The sequence below is a fragment of the Lepidochelys kempii genome, chromosome 2 (genome assembly GCF_965140285.1).
Source record: "Lepidochelys kempii isolate rLepKem1 chromosome 2, rLepKem1.hap1, whole genome shotgun sequence".
Classification (NCBI taxonomy): domain Eukaryota; kingdom Metazoa; phylum Chordata; order Testudines; family Cheloniidae; genus Lepidochelys; species Lepidochelys kempii.
In genome coordinates, this window is record NC_136381.1 from 95,094,938 (window position 1) to 95,116,962 (window position 22,025).

Here is a 22,025-nt window from a genome sequence, read left to right on the forward strand (position 1 = left end):
AGCAGTTTTAGCTTGAGGAGACACCCTGTAAGGTTGGACTCTAATTGAGTGAGCATTACCTGTGTCAATGGAGTGGTATGCCCGTTCAGTCAGTCCTGGGGTGGCTGAGAACGTTGGCGCGTAGCTAGTGCACAGCTCCTGGATCTGCTGTCGCTGCATACGCCCAAGGGTCATGGAGAGGTTCACCTCTTCCACACCACCAGCACATTTCCCTTCGTAGTAGACACCTTCAGGCCACTCAGCGTCATCTCCTCCCTGGGCTGTAAACTGACAAACCTTTAATTCTCTGGAATAAAAGGGCTTTAGAGAATTAATATGGTACACCTTAGGCTTTCGGTTGGAGGTGGGGAATGCTATGAGATAATTAACAGCTCCCAGGCGCTCCTGGACCGTGAATGGCCCTTCCCACGATGCTTCCATTTTATGGGCCTGGAGCGCCTTTAAGACCATGACCTGGTCTCCTACTTTGAAGGAACGCTCTCTGGCATGTTTATCATATCAGGCTTTTTGCTCTTTTTGAGCATCCTGTAAGTTTTCTCTAGCAAGGGCTAAAGAGGTTCGGAGGGTGTTTTGTAGGTTGGTTACAAAGTCCAGAATGTTAGTTCCTGGAGAAGGTGTAAATCCCTCCCATTGCTGCTTCACCAACTGCAATGGCCCCTTAACCTCACGGCCATATACAAGTTCAAATGGGGAAAACCCTAAAGTGGGATGTGGTACAGCTCTGTAGGCAAAGAGCAACTGCTGCAACACTAGGTCCCAATCATTGGAGTGCTCATTTACGAATTTACGTATCATGGCCCCCAAAGTTCCATTAAACTTCTCCACCATGCCATTTGTTTGATGGTGGTAAGGAGTGGCAACCAAGTGATTTACCCCATGAGCTTCCCAAAGGTTTTTCATAGTTCCTGCCAGGAAATTAGTCCCTGCATCTGTGAGGATGTCGGAGGGCCAACTTACCCTGGCAAAAATGTCTGCTAGTGCCTGGCACACACTTTTAGCCCTGGTGTTGCTTAGAGCTACTGCTTCCGGCCATCGGGTGGCAAAATCCATGAAAGTCAGTATGTACTGCTTTCCTCTGGGTGTCTTTTTCGGAAAAGGACCCAGAATATCCACAGCTACTCGCTGAAATGGAACTTCAATGATGGGGAGTGGCTGGAGAGGGGCTTTGACCTGGTCTTGGGGTTTTCCCACTCTTTGGCACACCTCACAAGACTGGACATAGGTAGAAACATCCTTGCCCATTCCCTCCCAGTGGAATGACCCCCCCAAACGGTCTTTGGTCCTGTTCACCCCAGCATGGCCACTAGGGTGATCATGGGCTAAGCTCAAGAGCTTGGCCCGGTATTTAGTTGGAACTACCAACTGTCTCTGAGGATGCCAGTCTTCCTGGTGACCCCCAGAAAGAGTTTCCTTGTATAAAAGTCCTCTTTCTACAACAAACCTGGATTGATTAGAAGAGCTGAGAGGCGGTGGGTTGCTCCGTGCCGTCGTCCAAGCTCTCTGGAGGCTTTCATCTGCTTCCTGTTCGGTCTGGAACTGTTCCCTTGATGCTGGAGACATCAGTTCCTCATTGGATTGGGGACCTAGGCTTGGTCCCTCGGGAAGCGATATAGGGGATGGAGCTGTTTCTGTTGACTGTGAACCGCTCTCCGCTGGTGCACTATGTTGGGATTCAGGCTCCGGCTGAGCCTCTTGTGTAGGGTTATCGGCTGCTGCCAGTTCAGGTTCGGTGGGGCCCTCTGGTGTTGAGGTTGCAAGTACAGTGCTGACACGGGGTCTGGTGTTGGTTGTTCGGCTGGTTCCGGTTCTGGGACTGGTTCCGTCTGGGTCTCTGGGACTGGATCCACTACTGCTGTTGCAGACATTGGCCTGGGGTCCAGGTCCATCACCTCTGACCGGGTCCTGATAGAAGTTTCCGGAACAGAGCTAGGCCTCACGGCTTGTTTAGCCTGACTGCGGGTGACCGTTCCCACCCTCTTGGCCTGCTTCACATGATTGGCCAAGTCTTCCCCCAACAGCATGGGGAGGGGATAATCATCATAGACTGCAAAAGTCCACATTCCTGACCAGCCCTTGTACTGGACAGGCAACTTGGCTGTAGGCAAATTGAAAGAGTCGGACTTGAAGGGTTGAATCGTCACTTGGATCTCTGGGTTGATTAAATTGGGGTCCACTAAGGAAGCATGGATAGCTGACACTTGTGCTCCAGTGTCCCTCCACGCGGTGACCTTCTTCCCGCCCACACTCACAGTTTCCCTCCGCTCCAAGGGTATCTGGGAGGTATCTGGGCCTGTGGACCTCTGGTGTGATTCTGGTGCAATGAACTGTAATCTGTTGGGGTTCTTGGGGCAGTTGGCCTTTACATGCCCCAGCTCGTTACATTTAAAACATCGTCCAGCTGACGGGTCACTGGGGCGAGGAGGGTTGCTGGAGAACAGGGTGGCGGGACGATAAGGGGTCTGGAGGATTCTTTGGGAGATAGGTGGGGCCTTGGGCGGCCCCCGGTAATAGGGTGTGGTCTGGGATGGTCCCTTCTGGTCTCCGCTCCAACTGCAACCAGTTTTCTTCTTCTCTGCCACCTCCACCCATCTGACTCCAATCTCTCCTGCCTCGATTACAGTTTTGGGTTTCCCATCTTTCTATATCCTCAGGAACACCCTCTAAGAATTGTTCCATTTGCATTAGGAAGGGCAAATTTTCTGGAGATTCAACACTTGCTCCTGATATCCAGGCATCCCAATGTTTCACAATGTGGTAGGCATGTCGGGTAAATGACATGTCTGGTTTCCACCTTAGGGCTCTGAACCTCCGACGAGACTGCTCGGGTGTTATCCCCATTCTGACTCTCGCCTTGGATTTAAACAGTTCATACTTGTTCATGTGTTCTTTAGGCATTTCAGCTGCCACCTCAGCTAAGGGTCCACTGAGCTGTGGCCTCAGCTCTACCATGTATTGGTCAGTAGAGATGTTGTACCCAAGGCAGGCCCTTTCGAAGTTTTCTAAGAAGGCCTCAGTATCATCACCTGCCTTGTAGGTGGGGAACTTTCTGGGATGGGAAGTGGTACCTGGAGAAGGATTGCTCGGGTTTGTTGGTATATTCTGCTGGGCCTTTATCCTCTCCACCTCCTCCACATGCTTCCTCTCTTTTTCCTTCTCCTCCTCCACATGCTTCCTCTCTTCTTCCTTCTCCTCCTTCTTCAGCCGCATGAGTTCTATCTGTCTTTCATGTTCCCTTTGTCTTTCCTCAGCCTGAAATTTGGCTAATTCCAGCTGTAGTCGAGCCGCAGATTTTGTCATTCTAACCTCTCTGTTTTTAACTAACTTTACACCCGAGGTTTAGAAATAAACAAACAAAACTTGGCTGTAAAATTTTGCTGTGCTGGAATAGAATACCTATTCTCTGATAGTGATTGTCAGCCTACAGAAAAAGACAATTCCCTTGTCTCTGCTCTGGGCCCAAATTAAAGCAAAAAACCTCCAACTACTTGGAAACCTGCTTACCCAGCCCAAGAAAAGCAAATGGGTAGAACACACACCCCCTATTTACTTTTAGGAAGAAAAGAAAAAAAAAAAACCTCTGGGTTGGAAGACTGTGGATTTCCCTGCAGGAGTTAAGTATCCTGCCTCCAGGCAAAGAAAACCTGCAATTCACAAAGATAATCCCCTTTTGTCTCTGCTTGGCCACAAAGCAGAGAAAAAACAAGCTGCTTTCAGTTTCAGCTGCTTTCTGGACTTCCTTTCCAAAGGAAAAAAAAAATTCCTTTTTAAAATCTGTATTTCTAGTTCAAAAAATCTCAACTGGATCTCAAAATGATTTCAGGTTAATCCCACCACTATGCCACCATGTCAAGGTTCCTCCCCCACTCTGAACTCTAGGGTAGAGATGTGGGGACCTGCATGAAAAACCTCCTAAGCTTATCTTTACCAGCTTAGGTCAAAACTTCCCCAAGGTACAAAATATTCCACCCGTTGTCCTTGGATTGGCCGCTACCACCACCAAACTAATACTGGTTACTGGGGAAGAGCTGTTTGGACGCATCCTTCCCCCCAAAATACTTCCCAAAACCTTGCACCCCACTTCCTGGACAAGGTTTGGTAAAAAGCCTCACCAATTTGCCTAGGTGACTACAGACCCAGACCCTTGGATCTTAAGAACAATGAACAATCCTCCCAACACTTGCACCCCCCCTTTCCCTGGGAAATGTTGGATAAAAAGCCTCACTAATTTGCATAGGTGACCACAGACCCAAACCCTTGGATCTGAGAACAATGAAAAAGCATTCACACACAAGAAGACTTTTAATAAAAATAGAAGTAAATAGAAATAAAGAAATCCCCCCTGTAAAATCAGGATGGTAGATATCTTACAGGGTAATTAGATTCAAAAACATAGAGAACCCCTCTAGGCAAAACCTTAAGTTACAAAAAAGATACACAGACAGAAATAGTTATTCTATTCAGCACAATTCTTTTCTCAGCCATTTAAAGAAATCATAATCTAACACATACCTAGCTAGATTACTTACTAAAAGTTCTAAGACTCTATTCCTGGTCTATCCCCGGCAGAAACCAGCATATAGACAGACACACAGACCCTTTGTTTCTCTCCCTCCTCCCAGCTTTTGAAAGTATCTTGTCTCCTCATTGGTCATTTTGGTCAGGTGCCAGTGAGGTTACCTTTAGCTTCTTAACCCTTTACAGATGAGAGGAGCTTTCCCCTGGCCAGGAGGGATTTCAAAGGGGTTTACCCTTCCCTTTATATTTATGACAACCCAGGTGAAAGAAATGTGCATTGCATTTGGAGTGGAAGGTGGTGAGGTCTGTGATGGTCTTTAGTTCCTGGAGAACTCCATTCCACAGTCTCGGACCATTCCCTAAGCTTTACCCTTATTGTAGAGTGTTCCACTGTGAAAGAGGAGCATAGATGTTGATTATAGTCTGCTTTGGTAATGCATTTTCTTTGCTGGCTTTTTTACACATAGACAAAGAAATTAACCTATGAGAGTTGTGTTTACTTAAACACACATCTTGAGAGAAAAAAAAAGTAATCATACATGATCACTTCAGTTTTTACATTAATATATTAAATGCATAGCTGGTTGGAAAAATTTCCAAGGAAAATGAAATTGATGAAAAATAAGTTAGGGTTTTTATTAATTAAAATTATGTTTTGCCCACATCTTTTAAATAAGGACTAGATTGCAACTATGCCACTCTGATCAGTTCCTCACGTAAGTGCTTACACTTTCACTCATATCAGTTATTACTTAACTTTGCAATTAAGTGATTTACAGTTTCCTTTTTCCATTCTAACCTTTTCAAAGATAGAGAAGCTTTGTAGCATTAGAGGAGAAAAAGTAAAGTGAAAAAACAAAAAGTGTGTTGTGGGGAGAGGGGAAGAAAGGAGAAACAAGCTGAATGAAAATGTTTGTTTCAAAATTTCCCATTGAAAAAAAGTCAAAAAATGTAATTTTCCCATGAAAAAAAATTAACCTTCAATGAAATTCCATTTTTCAGTGGCAAAATTTTCAGTCAAAATCCTGAGAGTGATAATTTCTAATTGAAGTGAGGGACCTTTTTCCCTCACCAGAGCAGATTGGTCCGAGGTCATTTTCAACCTTTGAACTTGAAGACTGATAGATGTTAAATTTAGAATACAGAACAACCAATCCTTAAACACACTTCACTTTCAATATTTCATTGTTTGAAGACCTGAAAAAAAAAAGTAATAGTGATGTTGTTTCAAAGTTAAGGACTTCTCTCACTTCCTTCTCTGCTGAACAAACTTAAAATATCAAGAGCTAATATAGTACTGAAAGTACTATTAAGCTTACAGAATGTGGTTCCCTTGTGTCTATCCAATCACAGCCCCAAAATTACAGCCACAGAAGGATGGTATGGAAAAATACCTAATACTTGTTGAACAGCAAGTGGGTCAGGTTGCCTGCTTACAAAATCTTCATGGGTAGTCATACATTCTCTATGGTGAGCGCTGCAACCCTTTTAGTGTATGCCCCTCTCTGAATTTTCCTTGTCTTGTTAAAAAACATTTGCTGGTAGTGAGTAATAACTATTGATTATTGTGCAGCACTGGCTTGGTTCACTGTTACCTCATCATCCTCATCCTCTCATGCTCCTCCATTTCTATTTGTCTTGCCCTCCTGTTTCTGTCTTGACAGAGTGTGAGCAATTAGGTACCCAATTCCCAGGGAAAGTTAATAGAAATTGGATGCCTGACTCCCTTTTGTACTTTTGAAAATCTCCCCATAAAATATGAACAATGGGTCCTAATCTGTTTTGGGCCTATGGATATTCCCTGCTATAGTATTTCAGATAAAAAGTATCAATGCTCTTTGGAGCTTCAAGAAGAGAACTTGAAGTCAATGCGGCTGGTTTCTTGCTGGTGATGCCATGGACTGGCTGTGTGGCAAATCATAATTTCTCTATGTTTTAGTTTACCCATCAGTAAAATGGGTCTAACATCCATTTCATAAGGCTCCTTAGAGTCTTAATTTAGGTGGGATTTTCAAAACCACTCAGCACTGGTCTAACTCCATTCTTATTTAAGTCATTAGGAGTTTTACCATTGACTTAACTGGGAGCTGAATTAGGCCAGCACTGAGTGGTTTTGAAAACCCCACTCTTAATGTTTCAAAACTGCTTTCAAAGCCTAAAATGAAAAGATCCTTTAGAAGTGCAAAATTCCTGCACTATGATTATTCTAAAGCTGTTTTTCTCTTCCATTAAAAATATGTTAAAAGAAAGCTCATATCCAATAAATAGAAACAGTCAGGGTTTCTTGGGAAGAATGGCATATGTGAAGTTTAATTTAAAAGTCAGAGGTTAATATTTATGGTTTTAGTGAATACATTTATAGAGATCATCCTTTATTTTGTACCCAAAAAGGAAGCCTGTAATCTGATTAAACCTTTTGAACAGAAATAGTTTTCAGAGTAATTCATTTACCTTGCCAATAACAATATTTCTCCTGTGAAAGTCTTATTGATGGCACAGTAAAAAATTAAAATAAATACCATGCTGTAATTTCAGCAGTGATCAAAAAGTTAATATTAATGCATACTCCTGTAAATATCATTTGGATTTCTGAAAACTGTTTGAAGAAAAGGCAAGAAAATGTTTCTTTCATCTATAATGAGCCTGAGAGGAAGAATTTCAATAAATCTAGGAAGATGGTTGAAGTTCAGAAGAAATTAAACCCAGAGTCTTTTTGGTATTTCAGGTTAATGTGGTTAAAGAATAGAGCTCTTCTAAAAGTCAGAAAAAAATATATAGTTTCTTGGCTTTTCCCAAGTTCTGGCCAATGCCTTCTTAATATTGTACTTCCAGGCTGAGTTACAATTCACTTTGTTAACGTTTGTTTGCCAATCTAATATCACATACCTTCCAGGTGGGTGTATTTGTTTTATTTTTGTTGTTGCTGCTGCTGTTGTTTTTTAAAGACAGATTGACAGGTATTACAGAAGACTTTATAAGGAAGATCTGATTCAAAATATTTTATTGTGACTAAACAATTCTATCTTAAAAGTGAAATTAACTATACAGGTAATTTTAATATGTTTCCATTTATTTGACTATGCAAGTTGTAGTTTATTAATTTGAAGACTACCAACAAAGTTTTGGATATGAGGATAACAATATTTAGCTACTGGAGATACAATACTAATATAATTTAACATGACTCTTCCCCAGATTACCTTGTTCTACACTGGTTTGGATCAATATTGTTCTTGACTTTCGCAATATAATAAATCATGATTTACTCAGTGTTTATATACCATATAGCCTCATGGCCTTCACTACACATTACAGTCCTGAGCTTTTACGGGTTCATTTTCTAATAGTACATTTTTGGGACTAGCAATTCTGCAGCAGTAATTACCATCACTATCTCCAAATCTTTCCCAAAAGAAGCTTTACCTCATATTATTGGCCCATGGTACATATGGCCTAAATTTGTCTCTCTAGTTTTGTTTTCTGCCAGTTGGAGCTAGGATTATATTAAGGGCGGAAGAAGTGTTTGGAAAATTTGCCCAAGTTTTTAAACGAATTTATTTCTGTGGTGTTTTTGCCCTGTTTGGTTTTGCCTATTGTCAGTAATGCAGTGAATGAGTACAGTTTCAGAAATGTTTGCTTTAAAGGGGAACATTTTAATTGCTTGTTGAAGAGAATTTGTGAGAAATATATATATTAATATGTAATAAAAATATATATTTGGTTTTGAATTTACAATTGTTGACTCTGAAAATCTGATTCTAACAATTCCATCTATGATTGGATATTAATGAACGAATTACAATTACAAGACTAAACAAAAAAACATTTTGACTTGATATTTATTACACATTAATATCTAAAATAATGCCAAAACAAATTCAAATTTTATTGGTATAACTACTTGCATTTTATACAATTAAATAAAATAAAGTAAATTAAATTTGGATGTGTTGCATCAAACATAGCCAATGATAGGTACTTTCATTTCACATACATTGGGATGGTATATTTTGACATTAATTGTTCAGGAAAACATAAGTAAAATAGAACACTTCTTACATTTTACAGGTTAAACCATTTTCTTTGGATACTTGTATTTTTAGATTTGTTTAAACCAGGCTACCACCTTTAGAGCTAGGTTGTTTTGCATCCCCTTCCTTCCTCCCCACCCCAATTTATGAAATACCTTTTTGATGGGTGCCATTATTTCAGGAATATGTCAGAAATTTGGACTTTGAGGACCTTGGGGCCTGCTTTTTCCCACCCTGCATTTACTGATTTCCTAGGATATTTATTCTTGTGACAATTATGGGTGGACACTTCTGGTCAGAAGTGGTTTTAATAGATAGATAGATAGATAGATAGATTTAAAACAATTTATGGCACTTAAACCTAGGATTTAGAAATTTTTGAAAAAGGTTAAAAGAAAGGAGGTGTTTTGGTTATTGGATTTTTGGGGAAGCTATGCACCTTGGATAAACCACAGCTACGGGGATGAATTAGAGCAGCGGTTCTCAAACTGTGGGTGGGGACTCCAAAATGGGTCGTGACCCCATTTTAATGGGGTCACCAGAGCTAGTGATTAACTTACTGGGGCCCCGGTGCTGAAGCCTGAGCCCCACTCCTGGGGCTGAAGCCCTAGGGCTTCAGCCCTGTGTAGCAGGGCTCAGGTTACAGGCCCCCTCACCTGCGGATGAAGAACTTGAGCTTCAGCTTTGGCCCTGCAACCTGGTGGAGCTCGGGTGGGCTCAGGCTTTGGTCCTCCCTCCTGGGATCATGTAGCATTTTTTGTTGTCAGAAGGGGTCGCGGTGCAATGATTTTTGAGAACTCCTGAATTAGAGCTTTGGAATTTGGAGGTACTGGAGGCACTGAACGTGTAGGATTGCTGGTGGTAATACTTTTAGCTGTGTTTGGTTGCATCTTGACTTGCACATTAAATTACTAAAAAAAAAAAACAGTTAAAACAACTGCAGATATTTTCAGTAATAAAAAGATTTACAGATTTAATTTGATTAGAGTTTATAAAAAAATTACTGCATGGGAATGTTTTGAACCCAGCAAAGTTTTCAAGTTAGAACTGATCAGTAACTTTTGTTTTTTAATAATATTAAAAAGTTGCATTTTGACTGTTATTGGTTTGATCCTAGGGAATGTAAAAATCTTTTTTTATTTAAAAAAAAATAGTAGAGACCTTTTTGGGACTGTAAACAAACACAACTTATATGGCCAGGAAATATTACTTTTTTTGCTATTGCTTTATTTTTATGCACTTTTTTTAGAGTGGTGCTATCTAGCTATTTTCTAAACATGACTAAAGTTATTACCCCCCACCACACACTTTTTAAAAGACATTTAGCCAAATGTACACAATATTTTTAAATGATTGTTGGAGATCTACGGTTACACAATAAATTTGCTGAATTTTTAACAAATGAATTATTTATTGAATGAGCCCCTGATGGTGTGGCTGATGTGGTTAAGTCATATGATGGTGTCCCTTGAATAGATATGTGGACAGATTTCAGAGTAGCAGCCATGTTAGTCTGTATTCACAAAAAGAAAAGGAGGACTTGTGGCACCTTAGAGACTAACAGATTTATTTGAGCATAAGCTTTCGTGAGCTACAGCTCACTTCATCGGATGCCTGTGGACAGAGCTGGTAATGGGCTTTGTTGCTGGGATAGGTTCCTGAGTTAGTGTTTTTGTTGTGTGGTGTGCGGTTGCTGGTGAGTATTTGCTTCAGGTTCAGGGGCTGTTTGTAAGAGAGGACTGGCCTGTCTCCCAAGGTCTGTGAGAGTGAGGGATCGTCCTTCAGAATAGGTTGTAGATCCTTGATGATGCGCTGGAGAGGTTTTAGTTGGGGGCTGAAGGTGACAGCTAGTGGCGTTCTGTTATTTTCTTTGTTAGGCCTGTCCTGTAGTAGGTGACTTCTGGGTACCCTTCTGGCTCTGTCACTCTGTTTCTTCACTTCACCACGTGGGTATTCTAGTTCTAAGAATACTTGAGAGAGATCCTGTAGGTGTTTGTCTCTGTCTGAGGGATTGGAGCAAATGCGGTTGTATTGTAGAGCTTGGCTGTAGACAATGGATCATGTGATGTGGTCTGGATGAAAGCTGGAGGCATGTAGGTAAGTACAGCGGTCAGTAGGTTTCTGGTATAGGGTGGTGTTTATCAGACCATCGCTTATTTGCACTGTAGTGTCCAGGAACTGGATCTCTTGTGTGGTCTGGTACAGGCTGAGGTGGATGGTGGGATGGAAATTGTTGAAATCCTGGTGGAATTCCTCAAGGGCCTCTTTCCCATGGGTCCCAATGATGATGATGTCATCAATGTAGCACAAGTAGAAGTAGGGGAGTTAGGGGACGAGAGCTGAGGAAGCATTGTTCTAAATCAGCCATAAAAATGTTGGCATACTGTGGGGCCATGGGGTTGCCCATAGCAATGCCGCTGACTTGAAGGTATAAATTGTCCCCAAATCTGAAATAGTTGTGGGTGAGGACAAAGTCACAAAGTTTAGCCACCAGCTTTGCCATGACATTATCAGGGATACTGTTCCTGACCCCCCACCCCTTGGTAAGGCAACTCCCATCTTTTCATGTATTGTGCATATATATCTGCCTACTGTATTTTCCACTCATGCATCTGATGAAGTAGGTTTTAGCCCATGCAAGCTTATGCCCAAATAAATTTGTTAGTCTCAAAGGAGCCACAAGTACTCCTCGTTGTTAGAACTTTAGTGTGAGTGATTGGATTTTTTTGTATTTTTATTTGCACAAAGTTAGAATTCAGTTTTGAAATTACAGTTTTTGTATTTCTGCTGATAATTTGGAATTGGCATATATAGATGAGAGCAAACATTTGTATTTAATTGCAAAATTAGAAGTGGCTTGAGGGGACCAAAAAATTATAGTCTGCTTTTGCATTTTCTGTTATTTTTTTATTTTTAAAAATATATTGTTATTGAGATGAACCCATTTAAGTTTGATCATTTTCATTCGGTAGGTTACAATTTATTTTTTTTTTATTTTGATTTTTGTTTTTGGTAATTTTAAATGGACCGTTTTAACTAGCTTTGAACTTCCCACCTTTATCTTTTATTTGAACTATTTTAAAAAATGCCGTTTTACTTGATTTTGTTAGGGTTAATTTTCTTATACTAATATGACTTTTTTGAACACACTTTTTAATATTTTGCTGTACAAAGGAAAAGGGTTTTTTTGTAAGCATTTTAATTATTTTGTCTACTGTTTGGGGGTTAAGGAAAGGGCCAGATTACTTTTTTGCTAAATCCTGGAACAAAAGATGTGTTACCAGTACCATGGATTTCTAGTTTTAAGTGTAAAGGGGATGTAACAAGTTGTCTGGCTAGGTGTAGAACATATGGCCAATAAAATTTAAATTACCTTTATGTTCCAGCTTTGGATTATTTTGGAGGTTTTTATACGACATGGTGGTAATTGTTTTATTGGTGTTTTTAAACAACTCTGAGGACTTGGGGTGATAGTCAATGTGCAGCTTCCTTTTAATTCCAAGTAGTTTGTACACTTGAAACAATTAATTTAGGGATGAAACCAGAGTCTCTGTCAGACTCAGTCCTCAAGGGGTAATTCCCACCTGGTAAAAACATTATTCACCAGAAGAAATGCTGTTGTGACAGCAGTGCCATTGGGACCTGCAAAGCTCTTCACCCATTTGGTGAAAAGACACGTTACAGTTTGTAAATATTTTTAGGGTTTTTTGTTTAAGTGTTGGAACAGGTTTAATTTAATTTACCTGTAGATCTGTTTAAGACGGGCAGCCCTTTTTTTGCTGGAACGGAGCCCTAAATTTAGATTTTGGAAGCTGGAATTTTTGACACATAACACAGGCCTTTCCATACATACCGTTGCACATTCTGATAGAAATTTGGCCAGTAAGCAAGTTATTTTAAGGCTTTATATATGGCTTTAAGACTGGGATTTTTTGTATCTATTACCTTATTATGGTAGTGTTGCAACATGTTTTTTGTTTTTTAAATAAGACATTGGAACCACTAATGTATAGTGTTAGTTACCTTTGTTTTTAAAGGCCAGCCAATGTTTTTCCCCTTTATGTTAAGTCTGAGTTTTAAATTAAGCATTGTTGCAGTTTTGGGTTTTGTTTTACATTTTTTATGATGGAATATTAAACAATATTTTGGACCTGATGATAAAGTTTACATACCTGTGGATTATTTAACTGGGCTTGGACTATATTTTGTTTGGGATTATTTTTAATAAAGGTTACTCCCATCTTTGACTGACTGACTGAAATTTGCAGATGTAGAAGCAGTCACTCTATTAGCAGACGGAGCTTGTCCTTGTTGGTCTGACCTTGGTTCAGTACTGTTACTTGGGATTTTACAGGGAGTTTCTAGTTAAGTGATGCAAATCTGTCTGGCACTTTATTTGGTACACCTTTGGCCAGTGTATTAACTTCATTATTATACACAGTTTTGCTCATTAATCATATATCCTTTATCTTTAAATAAATGTTTAATTTATGCTTTTGGATCAGTTAATGTATTGCTTTAATTAATTTAAAGTGTTTGATGTGTTTATCTTTTGCATTTGGAAACTCACTATCATGTCCAGTAGGAAGACAAACCAAGAAGACATTTATTTATTTATTTATTTTTACATAGCTTGAGATTGTGCATAAAATGAAAGTTGATACATTAGCTTTTATGGAAGATTTCCCAGTCAATACCACAGCAACAAATTTAGAATTTGTTTTGGTAACAGAACTTGAATTTTTTTTAAAAATTAAACCTACTCAGGGATACCAGAAATGTTAGATGAAAGGTTTGAGCTCATACTCAGAAGCTGGCACTTCGGCAAATAAGCAGTTGTTTTAAGATTGGTTTAAAAAACAAGGGTTTAATGTACGATCATTAAAAAATTAAAGTATAAAAATATTGTATTGCTCCAATACAAAAGTTAAACACTGTATTGAAGAAAATTTATAAATTAAAGAAAACTGTGAGTACATTGCAAATGGTATTAAAAAGTTGCAAAAAATTTGACTTTTACAAAGAAAATTTTAAAGAAGGCACAAAAGGTATTTGCCAAAAGGAATTAAGTATAACAACTTCTATTGTCAAATCAACATGTTGAAAAAGAAAAAGATCAGCCTTAAAACAGGGGATTGGGGGTGGGGGGAGAGGAACACAAGTATTAAAAAGTAATTTGGAAACATGGAAAGCAAGCTGTTTATCTTCTTGTTTTAATAAGACAGTGTTAACAATTGTTTTATAGCAACTGATTATTTTTAATAATTTAACAAATGCTTGGTTTTCTCCGTTATTTTAAGATTTGTGATTTCTATAATTGGTGCTAATTTAAAAAAAACAAAAGTGGTAAAATTAAAATGCTTTAATTTGTTAATGTTTAAGTTGTTAAAGCAGACTTACAAAAATAATGTCATGGGTAACCCTCTTGTTAATAAAATGCTACTTGTTAATTTAGGGCTGCTTCTGCACTGGCTGTGAATTAAATTTCAAACCACCTAGACCAAGGGCTGTTACAGGACCAAATTTTTTGTAATTGTTTTATGATTAGCCATTTTTCCCCTTGCTGTTTAGGTTTTTTTAAAATGTTATGATCTGTTTTTGAATTTTTTCCCATTTTGTTTTTATTGTAAATTTTTGTTTTTGTTCTGTGCTAGAGTGGCAGGTTAGATACCCATAATGGGCTAAGTTGCCACAATGGCCAGGTCAGCCTTCCAATGTTGGTAGTGAAACAGGTGGGCCAGGTATGTCATAGATTAAAAATGCTTGATTTTTTTTTACTGCATTTGGGTGTTGCAAATGACTCATGAATGCAAACGTGGTTCCAAGAAAACATCTTGTTGCTTCTTTTTAAAAAAGGCAACATACTTGGGTTAAAATAATAAAAAAAAAAGCTGTGAGCATTAAAGTTTTTTTCTCCAAGTTTCATCACTTACACACAGAATTTCCACAGTTTGTGTAAAGGCATAACTTTGAAAGTATAAGCAATAAAAAAGGGAAAAGGTTTTTTTCTCCCCTATCTGTACCCATTCTGGGAATACAGCAAAATAAAAGCTGGCATGTTTTTAAAAATCTTACAAACATAGAACATCAGTTTTGAGTTTTGTTTTAGCTACAAAAAAAAAGTTGTAATTTCTTAGCTTTCTTAATCCTTACATAGTTTAATTGTATTTTTTGTACTATCTAACCAAATAAAATTTGCATATCTCAATTTTAAAATAAAAAATTGCAAACCTTAAAATATATCCACAGTTTAAATTTACCCTAATTGTGAGCTCTACTGTAAAAAGAGAAAGTTCACAAAATGTCACAATTACCTATAACAACAAATATTAATGGGAAAAATGTGCCGAAGCAAGACAAAAAAACGAAATTAATACAAAGAAAAAGGCCTACTAATATAATTCAAGGACCGTCTTAAAACCATACCTGGCAAACAAGAACAGTGTGGAATTAAAAAAATCAGTAAGCCAAAATTGGTGTCTTGGAAATTAGTCCTAATTGGTGGACAAAATAACAAGAGGATGGGCTAGTCAACTCAGCACACCCTTTTTTGGGCTCTTGAGTGGGCAGGAGAGACTTTGGGGGAAATACAGAAATAAATGAAGGCTACTGGCTGACTAAAAGAAGGGGAAGAAGCAGAGTTCAATATCATGGGTTCCACCCCCACAGCCGCAGGGACCCTAGACCTTCTTCATCCTAATCGTGGAAATGTCCAGATGAGATCAGGCCAGAGAAAGGAATCCAAATGACATTGCCACCTCCTTTGGTGTAGGCAATAGCCCGAATACCACCTGGGATGTGAGACTTTGTCACCTCGACACACACATACCCACACACACACACCTTTGTGTGTTCTTTCCTTCCCCACCTTATTTCTTTTCTTTCCTGTCACTCTCCTTTTTCCATTTGTGTAAGGAAGGTTTGGCTTAGCTAGCCACGACTGCATATTTCTGAAACACTGCTCTGAGCCTGTGACCGAAGAGGCAACTAAAAGCCATGCTCTGAACAGCCGGATGCTGGGACAAGCATGCCAGTTCCCACAGTGGCAGACAAGACCATGTGCTGTTACTGTGTTTCTCCAGATTTGAGGCTGCAAGTGAAAATCAATACCAGAGACAGAAATTGCATTTTCTTTCTTTGCTGTTCTTGTGTCATTTGTCTTGTTTTATCTTCCAGGAAATGGGATCAGACTTCAGTAACAACAGCCTCAACAGTTTCAACCCATCTTCTCTTTTCCCCATCTTAAATACCATCTAAGAGACTGTCAAACAAGGTTCCCCTCCTTTCCTTCCCTCCCTCCCCGCCCACCTTTCTAAAGATCTCTCTCCAGCTAATGGGAAAGGGAACAAGAGATGTTGTTAACATGAGAGCCTTATTTAATAATTTACATTTGAAATGTTTTAACTTTTTTCTCCTTTTCTCTATCTCAGTTCAAAATAAATTTTAAAAATGGTGTTTGTGCAATGGTACTAAGCAGACTGAAGTCTCTGTATACCAAACCTCAAACCTTGTTTAACAAAATTTAGTGTTGGATATTCCATCTAAATTAATATAATACCTCCCAGCTCTGGATTCATAGACTGTGGCAGTAGAATTGTTTGTTTTTAAATTAGTAAACTATTTAAGAGTTTGAAACCACTTTTATCTGTGGCAGTTATGTATGTGAACAGTTTCCTCTCCTCCCCCTCTCACATGCCTCCCCCCATCCTGCCTCACCCAATACATGAGGGTTTGAATGAATAATAATATGATCTAATTTGTCTCTCTTGTCAAGTTCTTTCTGGTTTTCGGAATATGCTCATTCTAACAAAATCCAAACAATCAGGCACATTCTAATCTGGGCATCTAGGGCCTTAAAATTCTTCAGTATTGTTGCTATTCCACTGGCAGCTTTCTGTTGGCATAAGGGAAGAAGCACACCACACCATCGCAGGAGGGACACTAAGACTTCCTCAGAAGCCTTGCTCATATTCCAGTGCTATCAAATATTCCACATTCAAATACATCAGTCAAATTCTCAGCTCTCCAGTTTCCCAAACCAGAACTGAAAATGAATAAATGAAATTCACGTCACAACCCAAGTGGTTCATTGTACTAATTTGTAAATGACGGCAATTAGCACATCTTGTTTTTCATACCTGCTATTAGTCTTCTGCATTTCACTGTGGAAATGCACAGATTTATATGCCATGTAGGCCCCTCTCTCTGGAACTAACATTTACTTAACATTTACTGTGGCATGAAATTTCTAGGTTTAACTCTTCATTCATTGTTGGCTCCTGGTGTGATGCATATTTTAATTTAACATGTCTTGCTTTTTCTTCCTGCCAACAGTCAAACCTGTTATGCTTCATGTGCTGTACATCTAATCTACTGTATATACAAAGAAGAGAGACTAGGTTCTCTGTTTCAGCGTTCATCTCAAAAGAAATGTACCAAATCTCCCCAAAAAACTGCCTAAATCAAAATAAGTCTAAGGCACAGATCCTCAAAAGTTATTTAGGCACCAAACTCCCAATGATTTGAGGATCTCGGCCTAAGCTTCTCCACATGCTCCCCAAAGGCATGAGAATTTCTAATCTTGAGAGGCTGTTCATGCCAATTCAGTCTTTGTTCATCTATCTATTCATTACTGTAATTTTTTTGTTCTACTATTGGTAGCTGGAGCTGTGACATACATCATATTTAAAGTTAAAAAAAAAAAAAAAACTATTGAAAAATTGTGTTCCCATTCTACCAGGTTCCCTGGTTCATCCCTTCACCTTTCAATGGTAGATTTTGTCTGGGGGAATCATAATACTCATTTTAGGTTTTGGGGTTTTTTTTAAACTATACATGAAATTTTCTGTTGGCTTTGGGTAGACTCTAAATATGCCATGACACTTTTCCCTCCTCATAGTGTTGTGAAGTGTGTTGTATCAATTGGTTCTTTCCCTTTATGCTAGAGATGGCTGTGTTTCAGTGGAGCTATATGTATTTAAGGCCTGAGTTGATGTCAGTGGAAATTTCTTTTGACTTCTGTGGCCTTTGGATCAGACCGATAGTTATCTGCTGCTTTTGGACCCCTGCAGATAAAAGTTATTATATAAATATGGGATATCAATATTAATAAACAGTAAATCACTTGCAATTTAACTACTTTGAGCACATCAGAAGTTCAGTCAACATTTTACTTCCATTACTGGGAATGTTTTTTTTTTAACCTTACTCTCATACACTGTGTGTGTAAATCATTCCAAAATAATAGCTACAGTTAAAGATGTTACTTTTAAATAACAGTGTATCGTTATTGCTCACTTCTCCAGATTTATGTTATTTTTTATGAGAGACTCTTGTGCTCCACTTTTTTGACTCCGTGGGAACTCACTGTGGGATACTTATTCATTAAGGACAGGATCCAAAGTCAACGTGAATCTCTCCATTTACTTCAATTAGCTTTAAATCAGGACCTAAACTGAATCATCTTAGAACTTGAATGTTGCTTGAGTCCTAAGAAGAGCTTTCCTGGAATGAGGGATACTAGTCCCACCCCACTGTTACTATTTTTTTTGTGTGTAAAAATGGTAATGTTTTCAGTCTGAATAACTTTTACTTTGGAATAAGGGAAACAACAAAAGAAAAATGTCTCTGAGAGAGAGCACAGTGTGTGTATTTTCTGTAACATGCTGCACCTCTACTTCACAAAATGGCCTCTAGTCCATAGACTCCCCTATCCCTGCACTGCCACTATTCGCAGTTGGATTGGGGTTCAGCTTTGCACTCACTACATTCCTGAATCCACAGTGCTAGGTCTTCTCAGACGTTCATACTATCTCCCCCACCCTGCTCCCATTCAGTGTACAAGCTATTGACTCCCTCACTCACAATAACCTCCCTTGTAATCCCTCATCACACAGCTAGAGGCCTCAATATGAAATTTGGCATGATGCCATACTTTGCTCACAACTTCTCCATGGATGGAAATGCCACAGGGAGAGAGAGGAACATTAAAAAAAAAAAAAAGCAGCCACATTTCTTCTGTGCTGGGATGGGTCCTGTAATGAGCACATGCCACTCACCATTTGGTGGTGCCTCATCTGGGGAATTAGCTTGCCATTGTCCATTCCCCATCTGGTGGTCACTCAGCTCATTGCCTCAATAACTCACACTATTGTCCCTCTCCCGCTGCTTAGGAGCTGCAGCACCTCTCCTCCATGGCTTAGCCCTCCAACCAACTCACAATCATCTCCCAAGACTCTCTCTTCATGCAGTCTCAGGCAGGCTCCCTATCCACTGTGCCAACTGTGCCACTCCCACAGTGGCTTGTAGGGGAACCCAGGCCCACCCTCTACACCAAGTTCCAATCCAGCAGTTCACGTCTATGCTCTCACCCCTTACTGCACCTTTCCTGGAATGCTTCCTACTTCCTTCCTATTACAGGCTCTTTCCACCATTCTTGTATCAGAAAGTGTGATGTGACTGCACATTTCTTCACTACAACCCGTCTTCTCTATTGCCAGCTCCTTGGCTTTATAGAAGCCTCACCTTTTTTTGCCCAGGTGAGCTTCATCCCCAATTAAACCCCATAGCATCCTAAATCCCCTCCACATGCAGCCTATGGCTAATTGGCTTCTCTTACCGATATTAACCCCTCCAGGGCTAGTTCGGGGTGAATGTCCTATCACACCTTCCATGAAAGCTTATGCCCAAATAAATGTGTTAGTCTCTAAGGTGCCACAAGGACTCCTCATTATTTTTGCAGATACAGACTAACACGGCTACCACTCTAAAACCTGTCCCATCACAGGTTCCCATGAGAATTACCAGCTCATAGGTGTTCTTTGCCCTACATTTCTCTCTTAGTAGCTTACCTATCGATAATATTTGGAGAAAAATACTTTTTCTCTGCCCCTCCTCATCCATAGGTATTGCAAAGCTAAATTCATTAATGTTTGTAAAATGTCCTAAATGAAAGGCACAGGAGCAGAAGAAATTCTTTTTTCTATAATCCCTTGAAGATATTGTATGCACCTTTAGAAATTAAAGAATGGACATAGAAATTAGTACTATGCATAATATCCTGTCCTTCTAGCACCAGTAATACAGTGAAGTCCTATTATTATGGTTAATTCTTTTTTTTTTTTTACCCTCAAACCAAGTTAACTCTGAGGCAAATTCACTCTGTAATGGGGATTCCAATTTGCACATTAATCCATCAAAATAATTTCAAAGCTTCATCCTATTTCCAATACCTGAGTTGTCTATAAATTGATTTGATGTGTCTGTGAGGTAGTAAAGGTAAAGGTCAGCCCTACCTTGCTCCAAGAATTTGTTTATGCTTTCTTTTTGCAGAGGGAGAATGCTTCAAGTGTGTTTATTGGGCACTTCCACCTTTTTTATGGATCCAGTCCCCTGGCCTGTGTTACCACGAGGCTTTCTGTGTTTCGACATATTTTCTGGAAGACCACTATTATATTTTTGTGGAATGGTCTCAACAGATCCATACTGAGCTTAGAAGACCAATATTCCAGTATTCCAAGTGAAATATATTGATATTCCAAGTGAAAGTATGTGTGGCTGACAAGAGTTATGGCACACTTAGATGCATTTCACTTTTTAAAAAATGGAACTATGTTAGATTAGCCACATAACTTGTTGGCAGGTTTCAGAGTGGTAGCCATGTTAGTCTGTATCAGCAAAAACAACAAGGATTTCTTCAGTTTAGAAAGTGACTATGAAGTCAGAAAAAGTGGAGCAAGATGGGCAGATATCCCCTTAATACTTCAAAGAAAACAATTCTAGATTCTCTTAAATGCAACATTTATTTCAAGTTCATTGTAAAAAGACAGAAAAATGAAATTGCCCCATGAAAACACCACAGACCTCCAAACCAGTGATAGGCAAATGACAAAAGGGTCAGAATTTCAGATTGCTCCCAAGCTTTGCTCAAAATTAATGGAACCCCTTTTTCTAGAAAACAGGGTGTGACTCTCCAGGAGCAGACTTTCTTTATGTGTTTTCCTGCACTATAGTTGCATAGTCTTAATATTCTATCTGTCCTAAAAGAAAGGATTGCCTATTTTTACAGGAACTCAGTGTTACTCAGTGAAATTCACTCTGCAGGGCAGGAAATCTCAGGCAAGGGTAAGTTGAATTTTAAGGCTCTAGGACTGGAGTTTTGCTGAGGTAAAAAAAAAAAGACAAGAAAACAAAACAAAAAAACATAATTACCTCTTTCCCCATAATCATTTGGTGGTACTTTCAGTCCCAGATGAAATCATGAAATATAGAGACACAAAACATTTTGGGTTTGAATCCTTTTTTAAAGAAGTTTAGTATAATATTTTAACTGTCAAAAGGATTTGAATTTAGTTTGCTTCAAAATCTGACAGGAGACTTAGCCCTGTTCTTATTTTATCCAAACCGATGCATCCATCCCATTCATTTAAGATCAGCAGAGAATTTTAACTCGGCATGCCTAGTACACATCTCAGAGAAAGTGTTAAAAAATCTAAGCAGTAAATATGTATAGTTTATAGGACATTGAAATTAATGAGGTGAAGTTGAAACTTTCAGATCCAAGCATCTTTATGTTTATTCATGCCTTTTATGCCATCATTAATGCAGCATAGCACAACCAGACAGACACCAAGCTTCAAAGATTTAAGTCATGAAGAAAGATTAAGAAAACTGGACTTATTCTCACTGGAAAAGAAGAAACCTCACAGTGTCCTAATTAAAGCTTTTATGATTTCAAAGATGGTAACATACTGATCCAAGTAAAGTTTTACAGTTGCAAATAACACCATGATCTAAAAACAAAGTAATTGGAAGGAAAGTTTTAAGCAAAATTTTTCTCTTGTTCACATACAGTCTTGTAGGGCAGGGAACAATGTGAAGTTATTAGTAATAGGAGATATTGAAGAAAAATGCTACAACAAGTGTGCAAAACAATTTCCAGGTAAACATAAGACACAGAGGTTTAAGAATTAATAAATAAATAAAAGTCAATGGCGTCGACCCTTCATTGGAAACTGCACAGGAAATCCCTATGTGTGCACAGAGCCCCACTGAAGTCCACTCATCTCCATATAGGTACAGGGGTCTGCCCACATGGTTGTCAATGCATAATTGGGGCCAAAGAGTGTGCAGTTGACTGCCTTACAGAGAGTCAGAACAAGCTCTTAAACCTTCTGCACCGGAATGGATTTCAAGCAGGTATAATATGCTAAACAGATTTTTTCTCCCTTGCCTGTAAATACCTGGTTTGGAGAGATCCTTTCTACAGATTTTGCACCAATTTGCATAAAGCAATAAGGAATTAGAGATTATTTCCTCTCCTTTTACTGATGCAGATTCTTCCAGGGGATATTCTGGACATTATTATTACTGCTGTTAGGAAACTTGTATACCAAGAAGGGAATTCAATGGTGATTTATACAAAGGCTTCAAGAGATTGTAAGTACTTCAGGGCAGGGTCTTTATCTTATTACAATTCCC

The 22,025-nt window shown here is 39.0% G+C and overlaps 1 long non-coding RNA gene across 3 annotated transcripts in view; it reads left to right on the forward strand.

Annotated features, from left to right (window-relative positions):
* LOC144930208 (uncharacterized) overlaps positions 1-15,982 on the forward strand; it is a 140,508-nt gene extending 124,526 nt beyond the window's left edge. For all 3 annotated transcript variants that reach the window (XR_013635316.1, XR_013635318.1, XR_013635319.1), the window contains exon 5: positions 15,723-15,982. This is a non-coding gene — a long non-coding RNA (uncharacterized LOC144930208). The remainder of the gene's footprint in view (positions 1-15,722) is intronic.
* Positions 15,983-22,025: the final 6,043 nt, after the last annotated feature.